Genomic DNA, 10818 nt, shown 5'->3' with positions numbered 1-10818 from the left:
CCCCTTCCTACTCAATGGTCTTTCTGATTCTACCCTCCTGCATGTCTTATTTAACATCTTAATGTGCCCCCTTGGACAGCTGGTCCAGAGCTATGGGCTGGGTTGCCATCTATATACAGATGACACTCAGCTCTATCTCCTCATGGATGGCCACCCAGACTCCCCCCACCCCTGGATATATTTACCAGCTGTTTGGAAGCCAATGCTGGATAGTTAGAGCACAGTTGTCTGAAACTCAACCCCTCCAAGACTTAGGTCCTGTATCCGAGTAGGAAAGGTGCAGGACAGGAAGTGCATCTTCCTACCTTTGCAGGGGCACAACTTAACATCTCGCCCATAGCAAGGAACTTGGGAGTGATCCTTACAGTGGAGGCATGGGTCACAGGGGTAGCATGCACGGTGTTTTATCATCTTCACCAAGCATGGCTACTAGTGCCCTACCTGCCCCCAGACTGTCTGGCCACAGTGATCCATGTGACAGTCATTTCTAGACTAGATTTCTGTAATTTGCTCTATGTGGGCCTACCCTTGTCCTTGACCCAGAAACTCCAGCTGGTGCAGAATGCAGCTGCTGGGGTCCTCACTGGTTCATATTGAAGGACACATATCCAGCCAGTGATGAGGCAGCTGCACTGGTTGCCAGTTTTGACCTTTAAGTCTTGGTTCTGACCTTTAAGGCCATTCGTGGCTTGAGCCCAGCTTATCTGAGGGACCGTTTGTCTGCAGGGTCCTTTACTCTGCAATTACTAATTCCCAGAGATATGCCTGGCCCCAACCTGGTGGAATGAGCTCCTGGGAAAGCTGAGGGCCCTGACGGAGCTGACAAAGTTCCGCAGGGCAAGCAAAACAGAACTCTTCTGCCAGGTCTATGGTTGAGACTAGGCCAGTAAGAGTGATGGGCTCCTCCTCAGACTTCGGTATACAACCTTTAGTGCAGTGGTCCCCAACCTGCGGGCTGCGGCCCGGTGCCGGGCCGCGAAGGCCATGGCGCCAGGCCGCAGCTCCCTCTCCCCGCCCCCCCCCCGCAGTAAAAAACTTCCCCGGCCGCAAGCTTGCGGCCCGGGAAGCTTCTTACTGTGGCAGGGCGGGGAGAGGGAATCGGGGCCGGGGCGCGGCCCGATGTGCGGGCGCGGCTCGCAGGGCGCGGCCCGCGGGCGCGGCCGATGCGTGGGCGTGGCCCCCGCGGGCCGCACCCCAATGAAAGAAAGGTTGGGGACCACTGCTTTAGTGCACCCCTTGTTAGATGACTGTAGGAGGTAGGAGGGACCTGGCCATCTTGGTACCTTCGGAGTTATAGGGGTTAGGGGTTTTTATGGGATTTTACAGAATTTATATTTTTACGTAACCCATCTTGAGTGAGCTATAAATTTAAATAATAATAATAATAGTGATTTCAGGATAGAACTGTTAACCAAAACAATTATCACAGAGTTGCTACTGAAAATGGCAGCTGTGTAATGAGTTCCCCAGCTCATCGTGTACAGCTCATCCCATGTCACTGCTCTAGGTATTCTTGTGTCCTCCATCCACATTGTTTGGTGGACCTCTCCTTAATGAACCTGCATAATTCTTGCTTGTGGCCATCACTATTTCCACAGTTTGTGAATTTCACAGTTGAATGACTCATAAAATAACAGTTCAGATAGCAACCATTGGGAAAGACCTTGGCTGGGATCCCTGGATAGATGGTACCAATCAGAATAGACCAGTGGTTGGACTAGAGCCAGAGTGTGTAGCAGAAACCCAGGTTTGGATCTCTACTTTGCCATGGAAGCTTGCTGGGTAACCCTTGGCCAGACATACACTCTCAGCTTAATCTCCCATACATGGTTCTTATGAGGATACAGATGTAAGCATTTTTGGTCTCCACTGGGAAGAAAGTAGGATCTAAACATAAAGAAACTAATAATTCTTTGTTACTTTCATCTGATGCTACTGGTAAATTTGCAAAAAAGACTATGAAATTCTACCATAAGGCAAATGCTACACAAATGCTATCTTCACACACTTAATTCAGGTACTTGGCAGAAGACTAGCCTCAAATGCAATTGTACAGATTAATTACAAACCCCCCCCCCAATCATCTACTTAAAAGTGGACAGGATGCTCCAAATGAATCATCTCAGTTTTTATTAAACTTTGTTGGGTATGGGAGAAGCTTCCAGTAGAATCCTAACAGGTGTCCCTGGTGGAAAAATACAAGCAGCGGTAACATTTGCCTATGGGTGGAAATGGAAGACAAAATTGAGCAAGGAGAATTCACTATACTAGCACTCAACATACAATGGATTTTCCAAACTGGTCACCTTGGCTTTTCATTCTTCGTGATCTGGATACTGTGGTAGCCATTATTTAAATAATATCCCCCCAAACAGTTGCGACATTATGTTCTCCGTAGTTTGAAACTGTCAAGAGGCACTTTCACACGCTGAAGTGGATTGGAAGGGCACTATTTGGCACCTGTGAAAGCGTCCGGGGAGGGAACACTTAACATTTCCTCCCCCCTTTTAGTGTGATCTGGGGAAAGGACGCGGGTCCTCCAATTTGGACAGTTTTCATTTTTTCCTAGGGCGCCCCCCCCCCCCCCCCCGTGATTGGCATGGCGTTTGTCCGCAAAGAATGGCCAGACAGTCGCCTCCATCCGTGTAGCGTCCAGGCTAGAGATTTTAAGTTTGGGCTCTTGCTGTCCGCGGGACGGGGGTGGTGGGGGGAGATCTGCAAGGGCCGGGCCCGGAGGAGCGCCGCGGGTGGCTTCCTGTCTCCTCGCGGGGGGGGGGCGGGGGCGGCGAGCGCTCCGGGCTGTCAGCAGATTTGAAACCCGCCGGGAGCGTCCCCCGGGCCAATGGTGTGTGCCGGCGAGGCGGCGTTTCACTTCTGGCGCGCGTTACGAACGCTGCCTTGGCCGGGCCGGCGCGGGCCACGTGGAGGAGGCCAGCTTTCCGGGCACGCCGAGAGAGGGTCGCTGAGGCATTCGTGGGCCAGGAAGGAGCCGCGTCGCCGGTAAGAGGCGCCCCCCGAGCAGCCTGGCGGCGACTGTTGCCGCTGGCCGCCCCGCAGGCAGCGCTCCAAGCCGTTGCTTTGGGGCCCAGTGGGGAAAAAGAGCGCCCGAGCGGGACCCCGCGCACACTGCGGGGCAACCCCTTGTCTCCATCCCACGGGCGCCTCGTGGCCGCGCCCAGGAGGGCTCCTCGGCTCTAATATACCGGGGGGGGGGGGGGAGAAGGTCTCTGGAAATGCTGCCCTCTGGTTGGGAATCCCAGGTATCTGGGTACTGGCTAGTTAGCACAGCCGTGGGGGGAAATGCACTCTGAACTAGTTTAGGGGCTCTGCTTAACCCGTACGTTTCAGGAAGGAATGGAGCCTGGTTCTGAAAACGAACTATAACTACCCTGAAACTACCCTTTCTGTAGCGGTCTACACGTCACAAAATGTCTGGCTGAGGCCTTGTTGAGAAAAGTTCATTATTATTTTGGGCTTTGGAATATCCTCCTTTGGCTTCAGGGCTGGTTGTGGTACTGGGTTGAAGGCTACAGAGTGGTATTCTGAACTGGAAGAGGCTTGATCATTGAGATGTGAGCAAAACTGTGTTGGGGAGAATGAGAGTGGCCAGCTCTGGATTCTGAAATTACTGGAGATTTGGGAGAGAAGGGACCTCAGTTGGGCATAATGCCTGAAGTCTACCTTCCAAAGCAGCCATTTTTCTCCAGGGAATCTGATCTCTGTAACCTAGAGAGCAGTTGTAATTCCACGAGATCGCCAGCCATCGCCTGGAAATTGGCAACCCTAGAATGAGAACAGTAGGTTCTTGTGAACATGTAAAATGCTTCATGGAGGAGAACCATCTCAAATGTCATAATAGTAGGTGGTTTATGTATAGGATGGAATTGTAGTCCGTGGACATCTGGTCCACTGGTCCAGTACATCTCTGTGTGTCAGGCCATCTGGTGCCATAGGTGGAAGAATCTAGGTGCTGCCCTCATTGCAGTGGGTCACAGAAAAATCCACCATTTATTTTTCCTAGGCGAGTAAATGACAGGCATTTATTTGCATGGGGAAAGTAAAAGGAGTCAGGGAAGGCTCTTCTTGCTTCCTGCCCACAGAGACCCCAGCCAGGGAGAAACCCATCTATTCCTATTTGGCCTAAGCTCTTGCTCTGCTGGAGTGAGTAGGATATGTTAGCTTCGGATATAGATTGTATTTCCAGCTTTCATGGTTCTTATGCTTGAAAAAAATATGAGGGTAATGTGCACTTTTAGGGTTCAAAAGAAATGCTTCTCCTTTGTTTTAACTGAGGAAAAGTCAAGCATGGTCAAATAAAACCAAGAGGATGGCTGCTTTAGTGTTTTGAATACATTTCTAGATTTGGAGATAGAAAGGCTGGTCTGGAATAGGCCTTGTCACTAACAGTGATCCTGACAACAAAAATACCCCAATCGACTCCTAAGCGGAATTAAACACTGCTTAGTCCTTTTAAGTCAGTGTGTTTAGGATGGTGTAGCGCTGTGTGAAACAAAGTCAAGAACCTGACTCCTGCCCTTCTGCACACCAAAAGCTATAGCCCCTGAAAGATTTGTGTGTGTGGATAATTGACTTAATTTTTTTCATGGGCGAGGAATATAGAGAGTTCTTTTCAAGTCTTCAGCTTTTCTCAGCATGAGAAAAATGCAAACTTTATAAAGAGAGTCAAGTCAGGAGCACTGAAATCTCTGTTGACTCTCAGCAAGAAATATCATCTGCAAATGAAGTAAATAAAGGCATGGCTTTTCTTTCACAAGGCATTTGAAATCATTGTTGTAAAAGATGGGAAAGGTCCGCATCTTGACCTTTGCCCAACTTACAGCCAGTCATAACAGACCAAGCAATGAGCTGACTCAGTATAAGGTAACTTCAAGTGCCCAGACCCCAGTTTCATCATTGCACAGCCATCCTGTCCTTCCTCAAGAAGCTCAGAGTGACGTGTGATTTCCATTAAAATCCTTTGAGGTGGCTTTGGTTGAGAGAGAGAGACAAGACGTGCTCGACATGTCTTAACAGGGATTTGAACCTTGGGCTTCCCGTGACTAAAACCTTCACTGCCAACCATTATACCACATTGGATCCCCACTTTCAGCATGAGCCAAGGGGCAGTGGAAGAAGACGTGGGGGGGGGGTGGATATAAAATTTAATGGAAATAAACAATCGTAATATATGAACTGGAAAATCTCTGCAAAGTGAAACAGATGAAGTCAAAAACTGTCCCACCTGCGTGCACAATATCTTATGGAAAGTGTTGTCTGCTTCCCAATTGCCTAGATAGGATTGCTGGAACCCCAGCCTGTAGGCATTCGGATGTGTCTGCCTGCAATTCCCCCTCTCCGTCATTCATTCTCCTGCTTGTTGTGGGAGAGGAGCTGTCAGGCAGGCAGCTTCTCATCTGGGGAAAACTTGCTAGATAATGTTCTCCCCTTGGAATTGCAGAGGGACATATAATTATTCTACTTTAAGAAGCCACTAAGTCTTTTGTGACATCAGCAGCCTAACGACCATTGAGCAAAGGTTACTATGCTTATGAATTTGGGTAGCTAATACTGTACAGCAGGGGTAGTCAAACTGCGGCCCTCCAGATGTCCATGGACTACAATTCCCATGAGCACCTGCCAGTATCAGAATACTGTACAGAGGTGAACAACAAGTGGTATCCCTGTTCTTGCTCTGCTTCTCCTTAGGTTAAAGTCACACTTCCACTACAGATATGCAAAAAATGTTTTGTTTTCATTTCAGAAGTAGTTGTTTGGTTTTGTTGTTCTTATTACTACTCCTATTAATTTATAATCTATGAGAGCCAGAGCTAGCTACTGCTGCTACTAAAAAGGACCAGTGTAGGTTGTACCTAATCTCCTTTAACGTTAAATGTTCCTTCTGACGTGTCTGAGACAAATAACCTTGCTGCACCCAAAAAATGGGGATGAAGATTCCCTGCCTGCCAACCCCAGCTGGGTCAGACCGGGTGTTGCCTGGCCAAAAGCCTCCATGTCAGGTACAATATTACTTCTCCTCCCTCTGACCTCTCTGAACTCTAAACCAGACAGCAAAGTTCCAGAATGGGAAGGAGTTCTGAATATTAACAAATAATATAATATTAAAACAAATTTGATACTATTAACAAAATTGTCTTTTTCATGTATTTATTTGGTTTGTTGATAGCCAAATAAATGTTCCTAAATCATAGAATAATAGAATTGCAAGGGTTCTCCAGGGTCATCTAGTCCAACCCCCTGCACTATGCAGGACACTCACAACTACCTGCCCACCTACAGTGACCCCAATCTCATGCCCAAGTGATCCCGCCACCAAAAATCACCAGAATCCAACCTGGCCTGGAGGAAATCCACCTACCATCCCACAGTGGCGATTATTCCCTGGGTATGCAAGGAAGGGCCACAAGAGACAAACACCCACTCACAATCTGGCAAAGTTCATAAAATTGGCTTTTCTGCCTCTGCTTTAAAACTTCCAAAGAAGGAGAACTCACCACCTCCTGAGGAAGCCTATTCCACTGAGGAACCACTCTGTCGTGAACTTCTTCCAGATGTTTAGCCAAAAATTCTTTTTAATTAATTTAAACCCATTTATTCTGGTCTGACCCTCTGGCAACAGAAAACAACTCTGCTCCATCTTCTATATGACAGCCCTTCAAGGATTTGAAAATGATTATCATATCACCTCTTAGTCGTGTTCTCTCCAGGCTAAACAGACCTCAACCTTTCCTCATACAACTTGGTCTCCAATCCCCTCACCATCTTCATAGCCCTCCTTGGGACACGCTCCAGTTTCTCTCTACATTCCAACTGTTCAGTAGACATTTCAGTAGTATTTCATAATCGGTCATCTGTCTTGTTTTTGTTTTGTTGACAAATATTTGTTATAGCCTAATCTTTCCCTGAATGACTTTGGGTTTTGTTGTTCTTGGATTTTTAGTCAGCTTGCACTTTTAGAAATGACACCAATTTACTAAGACTGACGTTCTTAACCACTAAGCCAAGGAAGTTGATTGTAAGCCACTTTGGGACTCCTTTGGGTAGTGAAAAACTGGGTATTAAAAAAACAACTCTTCTAATTTATCGATCAAAACACTGGTCAGGATAAGGATTATTACAGCCATACTTGGAATGTGGCATATACTAGTAATGCAGTTGCATTATTGGGATTGAAACTACAAGGGAGAGAATCATAGAATAGAATCATAGAATCACAGAGTTGGAAGGGGCCATACAGGCCATCTAGTCCAACCTCCTGCTCAACGCAGGATCAGCCCAAAGCATCCTAAAGAGATACTAACTCCTATTGAGAACTGGTGTGGCATAGTGGTTAAAGAGCAGTGGATTCTAATCCGGAGAACTGGATTGATTCGATTCCTCCACACACAGCCATGATGTCCTTGAACTATTCACCATTCTCTTAGAGCTGTTCTTTCAGAGCAGTTCTCTTAGAGCTCTCTCAGCCCCACCTGTTTCACAGGATGTCTGTGTGGGGAAAGGAAGGGAAAGGTGTTTGTAAGCCATTCAACCCCAAAAGGGCAAGTTAACAGGCAGCTGGTATGGGCTGAGGTGCTTACAATTGCTCCTACTTACTAACAAAGGCCTAGCAAAGGCACTGCATGACACAGTGAAATGAGGAAGAATGCCAGAGGAAGCAGAGGTTTTGAGTAGACGCTCTTGCAAGGAGGGGGGAAGCCCAAGCCTTGTTGCCTTTCCTCATTTTGCCTTATATGGTTATCAATTACCTTCTTTTCATCAGGTTAGCTAGATTTTTTTTGTCACCACAGAACTGTAGGCCTAAAACCAATCCTGAAAGTCATTTGAAGGTTAAGCCTCCTCAAGAGGAGTTGATAGGGCTGCCCACAGGCCTGCTGAGAAGTGGCCTAAATAGGATAAGATTTACCAGGTGATATTCTTTAGGTCTGTGCATTTGCTGTCTATTTCTACACATTAAACCTGTACTAAAGGGACAGGGTAGTTTCACCCACAACCAAGTCCATAGTGTAATTCATATTAGGACACACAGTCCAATTATAGTAGTAGTATTTAAAAGTATGGGTAACGGTTACTTCTGTTTAAAAAAATACCCTCAAATCACTATATATGTTATATATATATAATTATAAAAGACAGTTTCTCCATCTCTAGTCCTGTGAAAATTTAAGAAAATTACACTGCAGGAAAATTGCAGTGGAGGAAAATAACAGTGGCTAAAACCAGCCTCTGAATTCAGTCTTCCAAAAGATGTCAGTACTCTGTGACTCCACAGACGACAGGAGGAATAGAAGAAGAGCTGGTTGTTATTCCCCACTTTTCATTACCCGAAGGATTCCCAAAATGGCTCAACAAATGACTAGGAAAAAATGACCTATCTGGGTGTTGTGCATGTAGGGAACATCTTGGGCTGCAGAAATCAGCAGGTGAATCTTTCCAAAGCCATGAGATTTGTTGTTACTACTAGAGGCAGTAGTATATGTTACTCACGCTGACACACACAACTTGATATTTGTTGTTGTTAGGTGTGAAGTCGTGTCCAACCCATCGCGACCCCATGGACAATGATCCTCTAGGCCTTCCTGTCCTCTACCATTCCCCACAGTCCATTTAAGTTAGCACCAACTGCTTCAGTGACTCCATCCAGCCACCTCATACTCTGTTGTACAACTCGATATACAGTATTTGCTGGTGTACAAGACTACTTTTCCCCCCTGAAAAACATGCCTCCAAGTGGGGGGGTCATCCTATACACCGGGTGCACTTCAGTTGGGATAGACATAGCTGCCCATAGTGGCCCATAGTACTGTATTTTGAGTGGAAATGTTGGGGGGTCGTCTTATACGCCCAGTCGTCTTATATGCCGGCAAATACGGTAACTAAATCCAAATGACGATTGAATGTGAGCTTTTAGTGACTATCTTGTATTTGTTCATGGGGATTAAAATTTTCTGTCTGCTCCTGAAGAAGTACTCTGTGAAGTGTAAAAGCTGGTGTCTATATAGCATTTGAACTGGAGACATAAAATAATATGCAAAATATAGGGCAGCATCACAATCACACACAATACATATAGGCTTATGGTTTCTCCTACCACTCATTTTTAATTTTGGAAGCATTTCATACTCTGGTTGTGTTGCTAACACAAACAACCAGAGTCCAAAGTGTCTACAAAATTAATTCAGCTATAGCATTCAAAAAAGCACTCTGATTTTTTGTGTTTGCATTAAGCAACGTACTAGTTTGCACAGAAATCAGTGTCCTTGGTGGTTAGGAGTGTGGGCTTCTAATCTGGCAAGCCAGGTTAGATTCTGCACTCCCCCACATGCAACCAGCTTGGGTGACCTTGGGCTGCCACAGCACTGATAAAGCTGTTCTGACCAGGCAGTGATGTCAGGGCTCTCTCAGCCTCATATGTCTGTTGTGGGGAGAGGAAAGGGAAGGTGATTGGAAGCTGCTTTGAGATTCTTCTGGTGGAGAAAAGCAGCATATAAGAGCCAACTCTTCTTTTAATGTTATAACTGAATAGGTAGGAACTTGGACCCTTGCACTTGAAAGTGCTTCCCTCTCCCCGTGATTGATACCACCATAATAATATTAATGATTTCAGCATCAAGCATGTTAATGAGGAAACTGTATTTTCTTGGGGCCACGTCTACTGTCATCAAGAGAAACTGGTACTCTTAAAAATATATATATAAAGTAAATACATACGTTTATATTGCACAACATTTGGTGGAACAACTTTCTTTGGTACACCAGAAGAAAATACAGCAACACTTCTGTAAGATTTCTCTGTAGTGAAATAAGAAATAAAAAGTCATCCCTTCTCAAAGCTGCAGGTGCTGGGCAAGTTACTCACCTCTTGTAATGAGTCTTTAAGGAATTTCCTGGCCAATTGCCTAGGTTGCTGGAATGCAATTTCAACATAAAACAGCTATAGCTCTTTGACAAGATGTAGGAATCAGGGGTAAAGAATGAATTAGAGTGGATGGAAGTTCTGGAGGACAGAACTGTTTTCTTAGCAAGGCCAGCAAGCAAGACTTGGTCAGGTGAGAGGCTGCACTAGTCAATGCAGACCAAAGGATCCTGCTTCTAGCCCATTAAGCTTTTTGCAAACAGAATGCCATCAAATAAAATACCAGTAACCAAGAGTAGTGAAATAGGACAGAGCACCATAGAGATAAGAGGACAGAGGGTCTCTATCTGTATTGTTGTCTGCTCTGCAAATGGTGGCTTTCTGTTGGGATTCAGAATGTAGACATCAGGTGGTCAATTGAATTCTTTTGTCAGTTCTGCCTTGGAACTTCCTCCCCAGGAGATTTGTTTGTCTACCTTTATTGTTGTCCTCTTCCATTAAGTGACAACATTAATATTTTGTTTGGCATAGCCCCCAATAACTATTACTCCTCCATGGTTTTGGTGCTGGGTGTATTTATACATTTCTATTGAGTTATATATGTTCTTGAATTATACACACATACACACTTTATGTTAAATGTAGTTTTAATGTTGAACTGTTTTAATGATCTGGGGCCCGGGGACCAAGCCCTATGAGGAAAGGCTGAGGGACTTGGGAATGTTCAGTCTGGAGCGAGGAGGGGGAGAGGGGGCAGGATTGCTCTCTTTAAGTAGTTGAAAGGTTGTCACTTGGAGGAAGGCAGGATGCAGTTTCCGTTGGCTGCAGAGGAAAGGACGTGCAGTAATGGGTTTAAACTACACGTAGAATGTTTTGGGCTAGATAGCAGAAAAAAATTGGCTGCCTAAGGAGGTGGTGAGCTTCCCCTCACTGACAGTCTTCAATCA

General features: G+C 45.8%; 1 protein-coding gene across 5 annotated transcripts in view; it reads left to right on the top strand.

Annotated features, from left to right (window-relative positions):
* Positions 1-2800: 2800 nt before the first annotated feature.
* The window catches only part of LOC143836597 (uncharacterized), a 301478-nt gene continuing 293460 nt past the window's right edge, over positions 2801-10818 (top strand). For 2 of the 5 annotated variants that reach the window (XR_013230674.1, XR_013230676.1), the window contains exon 1: positions 2805-3000. The gene's annotated coding sequence lies outside the window, so the exon portion shown is untranslated. Of the gene's footprint in view, positions 3001-10818 lie in introns of all 5 variants that reach the window. The other 3 variants (XM_077336204.1, XR_013230664.1, XM_077336230.1) reach the window with 3 other exon arrangements.

This window comes from Paroedura picta, chromosome 1, assembly GCF_049243985.1.
Source record: "Paroedura picta isolate Pp20150507F chromosome 1, Ppicta_v3.0, whole genome shotgun sequence".
NCBI classification, from domain to species: Eukaryota; Metazoa; Chordata; class Lepidosauria; order Squamata; family Gekkonidae; genus Paroedura; species Paroedura picta.
This window is presented reverse-complemented; position numbering and strand designations above follow the sequence as displayed.